The following is a 15,645-nucleotide window of genomic DNA, read 5'->3' as shown; positions in this document are numbered from 1 at the left end:
TGAAATCATGATATGGACTCTCTTTGGCATGTACGTTTCTCGGTCATGGGTGGCACACAATGGGATATGGGGGAGGGGAGTGGGTGGGGTATATGCACATTTTTACATTAACATATATCTAGACTTATAGTTGTACAGTAGCCAGGTTTTCATGACTGGATAGATAGCATGATGAATGCCGTGTTCTCTGTGCTCTCTGTTTGTCTCCTGTCTGATTGTGCCTAGTATTGTTGACATACCACTCCATTGTTTGGCTAGTCTAATTGTTCACAATTCTGGCCTAGTTTCCAGCCCAGCATTCTAGGCTATGGACGTGAAAGTAAACAGCAGATTAAGCAGTTAATTCTACAGCCACGATTTTCTTGCCCAGGTACCCCCTCCCAGGCAAACCAGCGACCCATCATATGTTTGCAAAAAATATATATATATCACGTCTTGCCTTATCATCAGGTGAATGACAATTGTCCCCCACAATGAAATTGGGGAGGGGATTGTGGTTCTGTCTCTGTCCATTTGTACGTTAATCACACGATATCTCAGACAGCACTGGGACGATTTTGACTAAACTCGGGTGAATGATGTGTCTTGCCATAGAGATCCGGAATTTACAAAATTACATTGATTGGTCAAAGGTTGGAGCTATAGTAATTAACTGAAGTGTTAGTCACACGGAATATCTCTATTGACCCAAGGGGGGCACTGCATCATTTATCTGGGACGACTTGTTAACTGTTGCCTTGTTGCAAGAAGTAATCAACATTTTAAAATGAATAGATTTGGGACATCGTTTTTGATTATTTTTACCTCCCCACATTATAATTGGAAGAGGAGGTGTAATCTCTAACATAGCCTATTAGCTAGAAAGGTAACGGCAAACGCGTTTGCTAAGAACAGCTGTTTAGCTGGTTCAACAAACACAATACATTTGTTATTTTCTTCAAAATAACATTTCTAATCAAATTTAGTAAAAATTCTAAATAATAAACAATTCAAACAATAAGCAATCAATCAACGTAAGTTAATGAAATGAGAAACTAACAAAAGAAATGCAGTCAATCAACAAAAACAGGTAACAATCATCAGGTTCCCAAGCTTTTTATAATCAAATCAAATCCAAGCGCACTTTAAAATGTTATTTTTTTGCCATCATTGTAAGCCTGCCACACACACACTAAAATATACATATATTAAACATAAGAATGAGTGTGAGTGTTTGTCACAACCCAGCTCGTAGGAAGTGACAAAGAGCTCTTATAGAACCAGGGCACAAATAATAATATAATAATAATCAATCATTTTGCTCTTTATTTAGCCATCTTACATATATAACCTTATTTGTTCATCAAAAATTGTCAATAACTCACCACAGGTTAATGAGAAGGCTGTGCTTGAAAGGATGCACATAACTCTGCAATGTTGGGTTGTATTAGAGAGAGTCAGTTTTAAATCATTTCCCACACAAAGTCTGTGCCTGTATTTAGTTTTCATGCTAGTGAGGGCCGAGAATCCACTCTCACATAGGTACATGGTTGCATAGGACATCAGTGTCTTAACAGCGCAAAAACTCTGGCAGTGGCTTCTGATTAAATTACATTTTCACAGAACCGCTTGTTGCAATTTCGATGAGGCTCTCTTGTTCAGATTTCGGTAAGTGGACTGGAGGCAGGGCATGAAAGGGATAACGAATCCAGTTGTTTCTGTCATCCGTTTCGGGAAAGTATCTGCGTAATTGCGCACCCAACTCATTCAGGTGCTTCGTTATATCACATTTGACATTGTTTGTAAGCTTGAGTTAATTTGCACACACAAAAATCATACAACGCTGGAAAGACCTGTGTGTTGTCCTTGTTAATCCAGACAGACAAGAGCTCTAACTTGTTAATCATAGCCTCAAGAAAAAACATCACCCAGTACTGTGTGTGAATAGGCATGTGTACCTGGCCTACTGGCAGAGAAATAACTAATTCAGTCGCCCATGACAGTGGCTTTTAAACACCCACAAATGCTTGTTAAACAAGTGTTAATTGATCACTTTTTTCTTGGCTATCAGTTGCCTTGCCTTGTGCAGTATTCAGAGCTAACTAAATTACAATGAAAACCAGCTATAACACCACCTTACATAGTGATGTATAGACCTGTGTTTTGTTGTGCATTATATAGGCTACTAATGTTCACATCATATTCTCATTAACATAGGTGTGGGGCTTCCTCTTTGAGGGAACCTACTAGACAAATACTAAAAGAGCAAATTTTCCATGAATCTTTATGAAATCATGATATGGACTCTCTTTGGCATGTACGTTTCTCGGTCATGGGTGGCACACAATGGGATATGGGGGAGGGGAGTGGGTGGGGTATATGCACATTTTTACATTAACATATATCTAGACTTATAGTTGTACAGTAGCCAGGTTTTCATGACTGGATAGATAGCATGATGAATGCCGTGTTCTCTGTGCTCTCTGTTTGTCTCCTGTCTGATTGTGCCTAGTATTGTTGACATACCACTCCATTGTTTGGCTAGTCTAATTGTTCACAATTCTGGCCTAGTTTCCAGCCCAGCATTCTAGGCTATGGACGTGAAAGTAAACAGCAGATTAAGCAGTTAATTCTACAGCCACGATTTTCTTGCCCAGGTACCCCCTCCCAGGCAAACCAGCGACCCATCATATGTTTGCAAAAAATATATATATATCACGTTTTGCCTTATCATCAGGTGAATGACAATTGTCCCCCACAATGAAATTGGGGAGGGGATTGTGGTTCTGTCTCTGTCCATTTGTACGTTAATCAAACGATATCTCAGACAGCACTGGGACGATTTTGACTAAACTCGGGTGAATGATGTGTCTTGCCATAGAGATCCGGAATTTACAAAATTACATTGATTGGTCAAAGGTTGGAGCTATAGTAATTAACTGAAGTGTTAGTCACACGGAATATCTCTATTGACCCAAGGGGGGCACTGCATCATTTATCTGGGACGACTTGTTAACTGTTGCCTTGTTGCAAGAAGTAATCAACATTTTAAAATGAATAGATTTGGGACATCGTTTTTCATTATTTTTACCTCCCCACATTATAATTGGAAGAGGAGGTGTAATCTCTAACATAGCCTATTAGCTAGAAAGGTAACGGCAAACGCGTTTGCTAAGAACAGCTGTTTAGCTGTTTCAACAAACACAATACATTTGTTATTTTCTTCAAAATAAAATTTCTAATCAAATTTAGTAAAAATTCTAAATAATAAACAATTCAAACAATAAGCAATCAATCAACGTAAGTTAATGAAATGAGAAACTAACAAAAGAAATGCAGTCAATCAACAAAAACAGGTAACAATCAAACAGGTAACAATCATCAGGTTCCCAAGCTTTTTATAATCAAATCAAATCCAAGCGCACTTTAAAATGTTATTTTTTTGCCATCATTGTAAGCCTGCCACACACACACTAAAATATACATATATTAAACATAAGAATGAGTGTGAGTGTTTGTCACAACCCAGCTCGTAGGAAGTGACAGAGAGCTCTTATAGAACCAGGGCACAAATAATAATAATCAATCATTTTGCTCTTTATTTAGCCATCTTACATATATAACCTTATTTGTTCATCAAAAATTGTCAATAACTCACCACAGGTTAATGAGAAGGCTGTGCTTGAAAGGATGCACATAACTCTGCAATGTTGGGTTGTATTAGAGAGAGTCTCAGTTTTAAATCATTTCCCACACACAGTCTGTGCCTGTATTTAGTTTTCATGCTAGTGAGGGCCGAGAATCCACTCTCACATAGGTACATGGTTGCATAGGACATCAGTGTCTTAACAGCGCAAAAACTCTGGCATTGGCTTCTGATTAAATTAAATTTTCACAGAACCGCTTGTTGCAATTTCGATGAGGCTCTCTTGTTCAGATTTCGGTAAGTGGACTGGAGGCAGGGCATGAAAGGGATAACGAATCCAGTTGTTTCTGTCATCCGTTTCGGGAAAGTATCTGCGTAATTGCGCACCCAACTCATTCAGGTGCTTCGTTATATCACATTTGACATTGTTTGTAAGCTTGAGTTAATTTGCACACACAAAAATCATACAACGCTGGAAAGACCTGTGTGTTGTCCTTGTTAATCCAGACAGACAAGAGCTCTAACTTGTTAATCATAGCCTCAAGAAAAAACATCACCCAGTACTGTGTGTGAATAGGCATGTGTACCTGGCCTACTGGCAGAGAAATAACTAATTCAGTCGCCCATGACAGTGGCTTTTAAACACCCACAAATGCTTGTTAAACAAGTGTTAATTGATCACTTTTTTCTTGGCTATCAGTTGCCTTGCCTTGTGCAGTATTCAGAGCTAACTAAATTACAATGAAAACCAGCTATAACACCACCTTACATAGTGATGTATAGACCTGTGTTTTGTTGTGCATTATATAGGCTACTAATGTTCACATCATATTCTCATTAACATAGGTGTGGGGCTTCCTCTTTGAGGGAACCTACTAGACAAATACTAAAAGAGCAAATTTTCCATGAATCTTTATGAAATCATGATATGGACTCTCTTTGGCATGTACGTTTCTCGGTCATGGGTGGCACACAATGGGATATGGGGGAGGGGAGTGGGTGGGGTATATGCACATTTTTACATTAACATATATCTAGACTTATAGTTGTACAGTAGCCAGGTTTTCATGACTGGATAGATAGCATGATGAATGCCGTGTTCTCTGTGCTCTCTGTTTGTCTCCTGTCTGATTGTGCCTAGTATTGTTGACATACCACTCCATTGTTTGGCTAGTCTAATTGTTCACAATTCTGGCCTAGTTTCCAGCCCAGCATTTTAGGCTATGGACGTGAAAGTAAACAGCAGATTAAGCAGTTAATTCTACAGCCACGATTTTCTTGCCCAGGTACCCCCTCCCAGGCAAACCAGCGACCCATCATATGTTTGCAAAAAATATATATATATCACGTCTTGCCTTATCATCAGGTGAATGACAATTGTCCCCCACAATGAAATTGGGGAGGGGATTGTGGTTCTGTCTCTGTCCATTTGTACGTTAATCAAACGATATCTCAGACAGCACTGGGACGATTTTGACTAAACTCGGGTGAATGATGTGTCTTGCCATAGAGATCCGGAATTTACAAAATTACATTGATTGGTCAAAGGTTGGAGCTATAGTAATTAACTGAAGTGTTAGTCACACGGAATATCTCTATTGACCCAAGGGGGGCACTGCATCATTTATCTGGGACGACTTGTTAACTGTTGCCTTGTTGCAAGAAGTAATCAACATTTTAAAATGAATAGATTTGGGACATCGTTTTTCATTATTTTTACCTCCCCACATTATAATTGGAAGAGGAGGTGTAATCTCTAACATAGCCTATTAGCTAGAAAGGTAACGGCAAACGCGTTTGCTAAGAACAGCTGTTTAGCTGTTTCAACAAACACAATACATTTGTTATTTTCTTCAAAATAAAATTTCTAATCAAATTTAGTAAAAATTCTAAATAATAAACAATTCAAACAATAAGCAATCAATCAACGTAAGTTAATGAAATGAGAAACTAACAAAAGAAATGCAGTCAATCAACAAAAACAGGTAACAATCAAACAGGTAACAATCATCAGGTTCCCAAGCTTTTTATAATCAAATCAAATCCAAGCGCACTTTAAAATGTTATTTTTTTGCCATCATTGTAAGCCTGCCACACACACACTAAAATATACATATATTAAACATAAGAATGAGTGTGAGTGTTTGTCACAACCCAGCTCGTAGGAAGTGACAAAGAGCTCTTATAGAACCAGGGCACAAATAATAATATAATAATAATCAATCATTTTGCTCTTTATTTAGCCATCTTACATATATAACCTTATTTGTTCATCAAAAATTGTCAATAACTCACCACAGGTTAATGAGAAGGCTGTGCTTGAAAGGATGCACATAACTCTGCAATGTTGGGTTGTATTAGAGAGAGTCAGTTTTAAATCATTTCCCACACACAGTCTGTGCCTGTATTTAGTTTTCATGCTAGTGAGGGCCGAGAATCCACTCTCACATAGGTACATGGTTGCATAGGACATCAGTGTCTTAACAGCGCAAAAACTCTGGCAGTGGCTTCTGATTAAATTACATTTTCACAGAACCGCTTGTTGCAATTTCGATGAGGCTCTCTTGTTCAGATTTCGGTAAGTGGACTGGAGGCAGGGCATGAAAGGGATAACGAATCCAGTTGTTTCTGTCATCCGTTTCGGGAAAGTATCTGCGTAATTGCGCACCCAACTCATTCAGGTGCTTCGTTATATCACATTTGACATTGTTTGTAAGCTTGAGTTAATTTGCACACACAAAAATCATACAACGCTGGAAAGACCTGTGTGTTGTCCTTGTTAATCCAGACAGACAAGAGCTCTAACTTGTTAATCATAGCCTCAAGAAAAAACATCACCCAGTACTGTGTGTGAATAGGCATGTGTACCTGGCCTACTGGCAGAGAAATAACTAATTCAGTCGCCCATGACAGTGGCTTTTAAACACCCACAAATGCTTGTTAAACAAGTGTTAATTGATCACTTTTTTCTTGGCTATCAGTTGCCTTGCCTTGTGCAGTATTCAGAGCTAACTATATTACAATGAAAACCAGCTATAACACCACCTTACATAGTGATGTATAGACCTGTGTTTTGTTGTGCATTATATAGGCTACTAATGTTCACATCATATTCTCATTAACATAGGTGTGGGGCTTCCTCTTTGAGGGAACCTACTAGACAAATACTAAAAGAGCAAATTTTCCATGAATCTTTATGAAATCATGATATGGACTCTCTTTGGCATGTACGTTTCTCGGTCATGGGTGGCACACAATGGGATATGGGGGAGGGGAGTGGGTGGGGTATATGCACATTTTTACATTAACATATATCTAGACTTATAGTTGTACAGTAGCCAGGTTTTCATGACTGGATAGATAGCATGATGAATGCCGTGTTCTCTGTGCTCTCTGTTTGTCTCCTGTCTGATTGTGCCTAGTATTGTTGACATACCACTCCATTGTTTGGCTAGTCTAATTGTTCACAATTCTGGCCTAGTTTCCAGCCCAGCATTCTAGGCTATGGACGTGAAAGTAAACAGCAGATTAAGCAGTTAATTCTACAGCCACGATTTTCTTGCCCAGGTACCCCCTCCCAGGCAAACCAGCGACCCATCATATGTTTGCAAAAAATATATATATATCACGTCTTGCCTTATCATCAGGTGAATGACAATTGTCCCCCACAATGAAATTGGGGAGGGGATTGTGGTTCTGTCTCTGTCCATTTGTACGTTAATCACACGATATCTCAGACAGCACTGGGACGATTTTGACTAAACTCGGGTGAATGATGTGTCTTGCCATAGAGATCCGGAATTTACAAAATTACATTGATTGGTCAAAGGTTGGAGCTATAGTAATTAACTGAAGTGTTAGTCACACGGAATATCTCTATTGACCCAAGGGGGGCACTGCATCATTTATCTGGGACGACTTGTTAACTGTTGCCTTGTTGCAAGAAGTAATCAACATTTTAAAATGAATAGATTTGGGACATCGTTTTTGATTATTTTTACCTCCCCACATTATAATTGGAAGAGGAGGTGTAATCTCTAACATAGCCTATTAGCTAGAAAGGTAACGGCAAACGCGTTTGCTAAGAACAGCTGTTTAGCTGGTTCAACAAACACAATACATTTGTTATTTTCTTCAAAATAACATTTCTAATCAAATTTAGTAAAAATTCTAAATAATAAACAATTCAAACAATAAGCAATCAATCAACGTAAGTTAATGAAATGAGAAACTAACAAAAGAAATGCAGTCAATCAACAAAAACAGGTAACAATCAAACAGGTAACAATCATCAGGTTCCCAAGCTTTTTATAATCAAATCAAATCCAAGCGCACTTTAAAATGTTATTTTTTTGCCATCATTGTAAGCCTGCCACACACACACTAAAATATACATATATTAAACATAAGAATGAGTGTGAGTGTTTGTCACAACCCAGCTCGTAGGAAGTGACAAAGAGCTCTTATAGAACCAGGGCACAAATAATAATATAATAATAATCAATCATTTTGCTCTTTATTTAGCCATCTTACATATATAACCTTATTTGTTCATCAAAAATTGTCAATAACTCACCACAGGTTAATGAGAAGGCTGTGCTTGAAAGGATGCACATAACTCTGCAATGTTGGGTTGTATTAGCGAGAGTCAGTTTTAAATCATTTCCCACACAAAGTCTGTGCCTGTATTTAGTTTTCATGCTAGTGAGGGCCGAGAATCCACTCTCACATAGGTACATGGTTGCATAGGACATCAGTGTCTTAACAGCGCAAAAACTCTGGCAGTGGCTTCTGATTAAATTACATTTTCACAGAACCGCTTGTTGCAATTTCGATGAGGCTCTCTTGTTCAGATTTCGGTAAGTGGACTGGAGGCAGGGCATGAAAGGGATAACGAATCCAGTTGTTTCTGTCATCCGTTTCGGGAAAGTATCTGCGTAATTGCGCACCCAACTCATTCAGGTGCTTCGTTATATCACATTTGACATTGTTTGTAAGCTTGAGTTAATTTGCACACACAAAAATCATACAACGCTGGAAAGACCTGTGTGTTGTCCTTGTTAATCCAGACAGACAAGAGCTCTAACTTGTTAATCATAGCCTCAAGAAAAAACATCACCCAGTACTGTGTGTGAATAGGCATGTGTACCTGGCCTACTGGCAGAGAAATAACTAATTCAGTCGCCCATGACAGTGGCTTTTAAACACCCACAAATGCTTGTTAAACAAGTGTTAATTGATCACTTTTTTCTTGGCTATCAGTTGCCTTGCCTTGTGCAGTATTCAGAGCTAACTATATTACAATGAAAACCAGCTATAACACCACCTTACATAGTGATGTATAGACCTGTGTTTTGTTGTGCATTATATAGGCTACTAATGTTCACATCATATTCTCATTAACATAGGTGTGGGGCTTCCTCTTTGAGGGAACCTACTAGACAAATACTAAAAGAGCAAATTTTCCATGAATCTTTATGAAATCATGATATGGACTCTCTTTGGCATGTACGTTTCTCGGTCATGGGTGGCACACAATGGGATATGGGGGAGGGGAGTGGGTGGGGTATATGCACATTTTTACATTAACATATATCTAGACTTATAGTTGTACAGTAGCCAGGTTTTCATGACTGGATAGATAGCATGATGAATGCCGTGTTCTCTGTGCTCTCTGTTTGTCTCCTGTCTGATTGTGCCTAGTATTGTTGACATACCACTCCATTGTTTGGCTAGTCTAATTGTTCACAATTCTGGCCTAGTTTCCAGCCCAGCATTCTAGGCTATGGACGTGAAAGTAAACAGCAGATTAAGCAGTTAATTCTACAGCCACGATTTTCTTGCCCAGGTACCCCCTCCCAGGCAAACCAGCGACCCATCATATGTTTGCAAAAAATATATATATATCACGTCTTGCCTTATCATCAGGTGAATGACAATTGTCCCCCACAATGAAATTGGGGAGGGGATTGTGGTTCTGTCTCTGTCCATTTGTACGTTAATCACACGATATCTCAGACAGCACTGGGACGATTTTGACTAAACTCGGGTGAATGATGTGTCTTGCCATAGAGATCCGGAATTTACAAAATTACATTGATTGGTCAAAGGTTGGAGCTATAGTAATTAACTGAAGTGTTAGTCACACGGAATATCTCTATTGACCCAAGGGGGGCACTGCATCATTTATCTGGGACGACTTGTTAACTGTTGCCTTGTTGCAAGAAGTAATCAACATTTTAAAATGAATAGATTTGGGACATCGTTTTTCATTATTTTTACCTCCCCACATTATAATTGGAAGAGGAGGTGTAATCTCTAACATAGCCTATTAGCTAGGAAGGTAACGGCAAACGCGTTTGCTAAGAACAGCTGTTTAGCTGGTTCAACAAACACAATACATTTGTTATTTTCTTCAAAATAACATTTCTAATCAAATTTAGTAAAAATTCTAAATAATAAACAATTCAAACAATAAGCAATCAATCAACGTAAGTTAATGAAATGAGAAACTAACAAAAGAAATGCAGTCAATCAACAAAAACAGGTAACAATCAAACAGGTAACAATCATCAGGTTCCCAAGCTTTTTATAATCAAATCAAATCCAAGCGCACTTTAAAATGTTATTTTTTTGCCATCATTGTAAGCCTGCCAATAACACTAAAATATACATATATTAAACATAAGAATGAGTGTGAGTGTTTGTCACAACCCAGCTCGTAGGAAGTGACAAAGAGCTCTTATAGAACCAGGGCACAAATAATAATATAATAATAATCAATCATTTTGCTCTTTATTTAGCCATCTTACATATATAACCTTATTTGTTCATCAAAAATTGTCAATAACTCACCACAGGTTAATGAGAAGGCTGTGCTTGAAAGGATGCACATAACTCTGCAATGTTGGGTTGTATTAGAGAGAGTCTCAGTTTTAAATCATTTCCCACACACAGTCTGTGCCTGTATTTAGTTTTCATGCTAGTGAGGGCCGAGAATCCACTCTCACATAGGTACATGGTTGCATAGCACATCAGTGTCTTAACAGCGCAAAAACTCTGGCAGTGGCTTCTGATTAAATTACATTTTCACAGACCCGCTTGTTGCAATTTCGATGAGGCTCTCTTGTTCAGATTTCGGTAAGTGGACTGGAGGCAGGGCATGAAAGGGATAACGAATCCAGTTGTTTCTGTCATCCGTTTCAGGAAAGTATCTGTGTAATTGCGCACCCAACTCATTCAGGTGCTTCGCTATATCACATTTGACATTGTTCGTAAGCTTGAGTTAATTTGCACACAAAAAAACATACAATGCTGGAAAGACCTGTGTTCTGTCCTTGTTAATCCAGACAGACAAGAGTTCTAACTTCGTAATCATAGCCTCAATGTTGTCCCGCACAATGAATATATTTGTGGAGAGTCCCTGTAATACTAGATACAGATCATTCAGGAAAGAAAAAACATCACCCAGATATGCCAGTCGTGTGAGAAACTTGTCATCATGCAAGTGGTCAGACAAGTGAAAATTATGGTCAGTAAAGAAAACCTTAAGAATGTCTCTCAATTAAAAGAATGTGTCAATACTTTTCCCGTTGACAACCAGCGCACTTCTATATGTTGTAAAATCGTTACATGGTTGCTGCCCATATCATTGCAGAGTGTAGAAAATACACAAGAGCTCAGGGGCCTTACTTTAACAAAGGTAACCATTTTCACTGTACTGTCCAAAACGTCTTTCAAGCTGTCAGACATTCCTTTGGTAGCACGAGCCTCTCGGTGGATGCTGCAGTGGACCCAAGTGGCGTCGGGAGTAACTCCTTGTACGCGTGTTACCACTCCACTATGTCTCCCTGTCATGACTTTTGCACCATCAGTACAGATTCCAACATGTCTTGACCATCAAAGTCCATTTGATGTCACAAAGCTGTCCAGTCATTTAAAAATATCCTCTCCAGTTGTCCTGGTTTCCAGTGGTTTGCAGAAGAGGATGACTTCCTAAATTGACCCCCCATAAACGTAACGGACATATACCAGGAGCTGTGCCAGGCCCGCCACGTCTGTTGACTCATCCAGCTATAACACATAGAATTCACTGGCTTGTATGCAAAGCAGTAATTGTTTGAAAACATCTCCTGCCATGTCACTGATGCGTCGTGAAACGGTGTTGTTTGATGAAGACATTGTCTGTATAGTTTTCTTGTCCTTTCCCCCCAGCGTTGTCCCAGCCATATCCGCGGCAGCAGGAATAATTAAGTCCTCCACAATAGTATGGGGCTTGCATGTCCTAACCACTCGGTAGCTCACCATATACAATTGAAGTTGGAAGTTTACATACACCTTAGCCAAATACATTTAAACTCAGTTTTTTCACAATTCCTGACATTTAATCCAAGTAAAAATTCCCTGTCTTACTTAGGTCAGTTAGGATCACCACTTCATTTTAAGAATGTGAAATGTCCAAATAATAGTAGAGAGAATGATTCATTTCAGCTTTTATTTCTTTCATCACATTCCCAGTGGATTAGAAGTTTACATATACTCAATTAGTATTTGGTAGCATTGCCTTGAAATTGTTTATCTTGTGTCAAACGTTTCGGGGAGCCTTCCACAAGCTTCCCACAATAAATTGGGTGAATTTTGGCCCATTCCTCCTGACAGAGCTGGTCTAACTGAGTCAGGTTTTTAGGAGTCCTTGCTCGCACACGCCTTTTCAATTCTGGCCACACATTTTCTATAGGATGAGGTCAGGGCTTTGTGATGGCCACTCCAATACCTTGACTTTGTTGTCCTTAAACCATTTTGCCACAACTTTGGAAGTATGCTGCCACCCCCGTGCTTTACGGTTGGGATGGTGTCTATAAGACTAATTTGCGACCAAGCTTTAACTTCCTGACTGATGTCTTGAGATGTTGCTTCAATATATCCACATCATTTTCCTGCCTCATTTTTTTTCTTCTTTTGGAAAGGTTTTATTAACACATTTCCTTTAAAAACAGCTCATACATTTTTTACATCATTTCATACACATAAAAACGTTAACAAAGCATAAAACACAGCATTTGAAAGTTACATTTAAATTTGTTAAAAAGTACATGGTGTTAAAATCACAAATAACAGTACTTTCCTTGTAAACATCAAATCTGTAAAAGCCATTTAAAATGTGTACTAATGATCTAACAAAGGTAAAACATTTTTAAGACATGAAAAACATGTTAAAAAGTAACTTTGTTAAAAGGCTGTCTTCGGTCCCTTGTACAGGAGCGGGGTGAGTCCTTATCAAACTCGCCTCATCCTGCTCCTCTGAATAAATTACCGTCCCGTCCTTCGGGGCCCAGAGGAGATCCCTCCCCTAGGCGCATCGCCCTAGGCGCCGCAGCGCTGTCAGTCCGTGGCCGCCGGGTCCTAGGGTGTTGTGGGGGACCCTTCGCCTGGGGTCGAGGCCCCCTTCCTTCCGTACCACCCCAGGGCTTCCGTGGCCTACCATGGCCACTGCCTGTGGGGTGGTCTCTACGCTTTTCCCTACCAGCAGGTTGCGGGAGGACCACAGTGCTTCCTTCAAGCACGTGAGGGTGGGCCAGAACTTGGTGAAGTACATCCACAGTTACACCTCCAATTGACTCCAATTATGTCAATTAGCCTATCAGAAGCTTCTAAAGCCATGACATCATTTTCTGTAATTTTCCAAGCTGTTTAAAGGCACAGTCTATTTTGTGTATGTAAACGTCTGACCAAATGGAATTGTGATACAGTGAATTTAAGGGAAGTACTCTGTCTGTAAACAATTGTTGGACAAATTACTTGTGTCATGCACAAAGTAGATGTCCTAACCGACTTGCCAAAACTATAGTTTGTTAATTAACAAGAAATTTGTGGAGTGGTTGAAAGACGAGTTTTAGCCCCTTCTTATTAATGGTATCTGTTGCTTTCATACATGTCTTACTACTGAAAAGTAATCTTAATTCTCACTCAAAAAACTCCTGTGGCTTATATTTCAAATTGGCATGATTTGTTTCTAAATGTCTGCGTCTAAATGTCTGGTTAAACAAAGGTTAGCCATGTATTGTCAAAAATGTATGTCCAAGTCAAGAAAGCTTACCAGCAGCCAGCGGCACTTGTCACACTGCAAATATTGATATAATAACCATCATATCGAAGTAAACTTGGGAAGTCACGCAATGGCATGGTGTGTGATCCTCCCACAACAACTCGGGAAAGCATGCAGTTTATTAGGCTACAGATGAAATAAATAATGATGAACTTCACAGGATGGTGAAAGTCCTTTCCAATAAATGTTGAGGGTCTTATTCTGGTGACATGATGAATGATACTTGACTGCAGTTTTGACAAATACAAACATTCTTGCTCTTATCCATAATAATCTCATCATATAGACTAGCCTCCCTGCACAGTCTACCCACACTGTATCTGTGAGCTGTTGGATAGAGTGGACATGTCAAAACCAGAGTAGATACATTTTTGTATTTAACACAATCGTTTTTTTGTGACAAAACTATAGGTAGAGTTGAAAATGTGATGGAAACACATTGAACATCCGATTTTTATTCCGTACATGAAAACTTAAGCGAAAAAGTACATTTTGTGTGCACTACATCATCAAGCATTGATTTTGATCCGTTTGGTGGAATCATACAACTGGTTGGAAAATGTGCATATTTTATTTATGCATATTTTTAGAATATTCACATGAAAATCTGTCACCAATTGGGTGGAAACCTAGCTAGTGATTCTTCAGTTTTGTTCAGCTGTCACTAAATTCCAGCTAAAATAAGCAGAATAACATGGTCAAGCAGACACACAATGAATCAATCACATTACTCAGTACTCAGGAAAGAGGATTTATTTTCCACAGCATCATCAATAATCTGATGTACTGTGTGCCATCACTGGATCACCCCACTGTAGGTGAGTGGGTGAGGAAAATGATGGGTTAGGCCAGACAGGTTTACCCGTCAGACCAATCAGAAATGGTCCTATTTGTGGGTTATCACAGAAAGGAAGTTAGAAATCTGATGGGTTAGAGAGGAAGGTCTGGGAGAGGCTCTGGATTGGACCAGATCTCCTGACTCAGGGACGTCATACGTCCCACGCAGCCACAGGCTCCCTCAGCTCTAAAATGTGGTGTATAATGTGTGTGACAGCCGGACTGGAGGAGGACTGGACCCTAGCCATGGCACAGGGAGAGAGATGCAGACCTAGGTTTTCTATCTCCTTCTCTGTGTCTAAATCAGGATAACACTGACTGAATCAGCAGACTGACACCTGTGCGATAGCAGGTATAAACTCCCCAGGGATGGAGATCATTTACTTTATCTTTGGCTGACTATTTTTTTGAATTTTTTTTATTTCACCTTTATTTAACCAGGTAGGCTAGTTGAGAACACCTTTATTTAACCAGGTAGGCTAGTTGAGAACACCTTTATTTAACCAGGTAGGCTAGTTGAGAACACCTTTATTTAACCAGGTAGGCCAGTTGAGAACACCTTTATTTAACCAGGTAGGCTAGTTGAGAACACCTTTATTTAACCAGGTAGGCTAGTTGAGAACACCTTTATTTAACCAGGTAGGCTAGTTGAGAACACCTTTATTTAACCAGGTAGGCCAGTTGAGAACACCTTTATTTAACCAGGTAGGCTAGTTGAGAACACCTTTATTTAACCAGGTAGGCTAGTTGAGAACACCTTTATTTAACCAGGTAGGCTAGTTGAGAACACCTTTATTTAACCAGGTAGGCTAGTTGAGAACACCTTTATTTAACCAGGTAGGCTAGTTGAGAACACCTTTATTTAACCAGGTAGGCTAGTTGAGAACACCTTTATTTAACCAGGTAGGCTAGTTGAGAACACCTTTATTTAACCAGGTAGGCTAGTTGAGAACACCTTTATTTAACCAGGTAGGCTAGTTGAGAACACCTTTATTTAACCAGGTAGGCTAGTTGAGAACACCTTTATTTAACCAGGTAGGCTAGTTGAGAACACCTTTATTTAACCAGGTAGGCTAGT

At 39.2% G+C, this 15,645-nt stretch overlaps 1 protein-coding gene and 4 non-coding genes across 8 annotated transcripts in view; 1 reads left to right on the top strand and 4 right to left on the bottom strand.

Annotated features, from left to right (window-relative positions):
• LOC109888454 (DENN domain-containing protein 5A) overlaps positions 1 to 15,645 on the top strand; it is a 70,637-nt gene that overhangs the window by 23,819 nt on the left and 31,173 nt on the right. The gene's annotated exons all lie outside the window — the stretch shown is intronic.
• LOC116371883 (U7 small nuclear RNA) lies at positions 2,200 to 2,254 on the bottom strand. The gene has a single exon (XR_004209058.1). It is a non-coding gene; the product is annotated as a U7 small nuclear RNA (small nuclear RNA).
• On the bottom strand, positions 4,475 to 4,529 carry LOC116371879 (U7 small nuclear RNA). Its single transcript, XR_004209056.1, has one exon. It is a non-coding gene; the product is annotated as a U7 small nuclear RNA (small nuclear RNA).
• Positions 6,756 to 6,810, bottom strand: LOC116371877 (U7 small nuclear RNA). The gene has a single exon (XR_004209054.1). It is a non-coding gene; the product is annotated as a U7 small nuclear RNA (small nuclear RNA).
• On the bottom strand, positions 9,037 to 9,091 carry LOC116371876 (U7 small nuclear RNA). The gene has a single exon (XR_004209053.1). It is a non-coding gene; the product is annotated as a U7 small nuclear RNA (small nuclear RNA).

Source organism: Oncorhynchus kisutch, linkage group LG3 (assembly GCF_002021735.2).
Source record: "Oncorhynchus kisutch isolate 150728-3 linkage group LG3, Okis_V2, whole genome shotgun sequence".
Lineage (NCBI taxonomy): Eukaryota > Metazoa > Chordata > Actinopteri > Salmoniformes > Salmonidae > Oncorhynchus > Oncorhynchus kisutch.
This window is presented reverse-complemented; position numbering and strand designations above follow the sequence as displayed.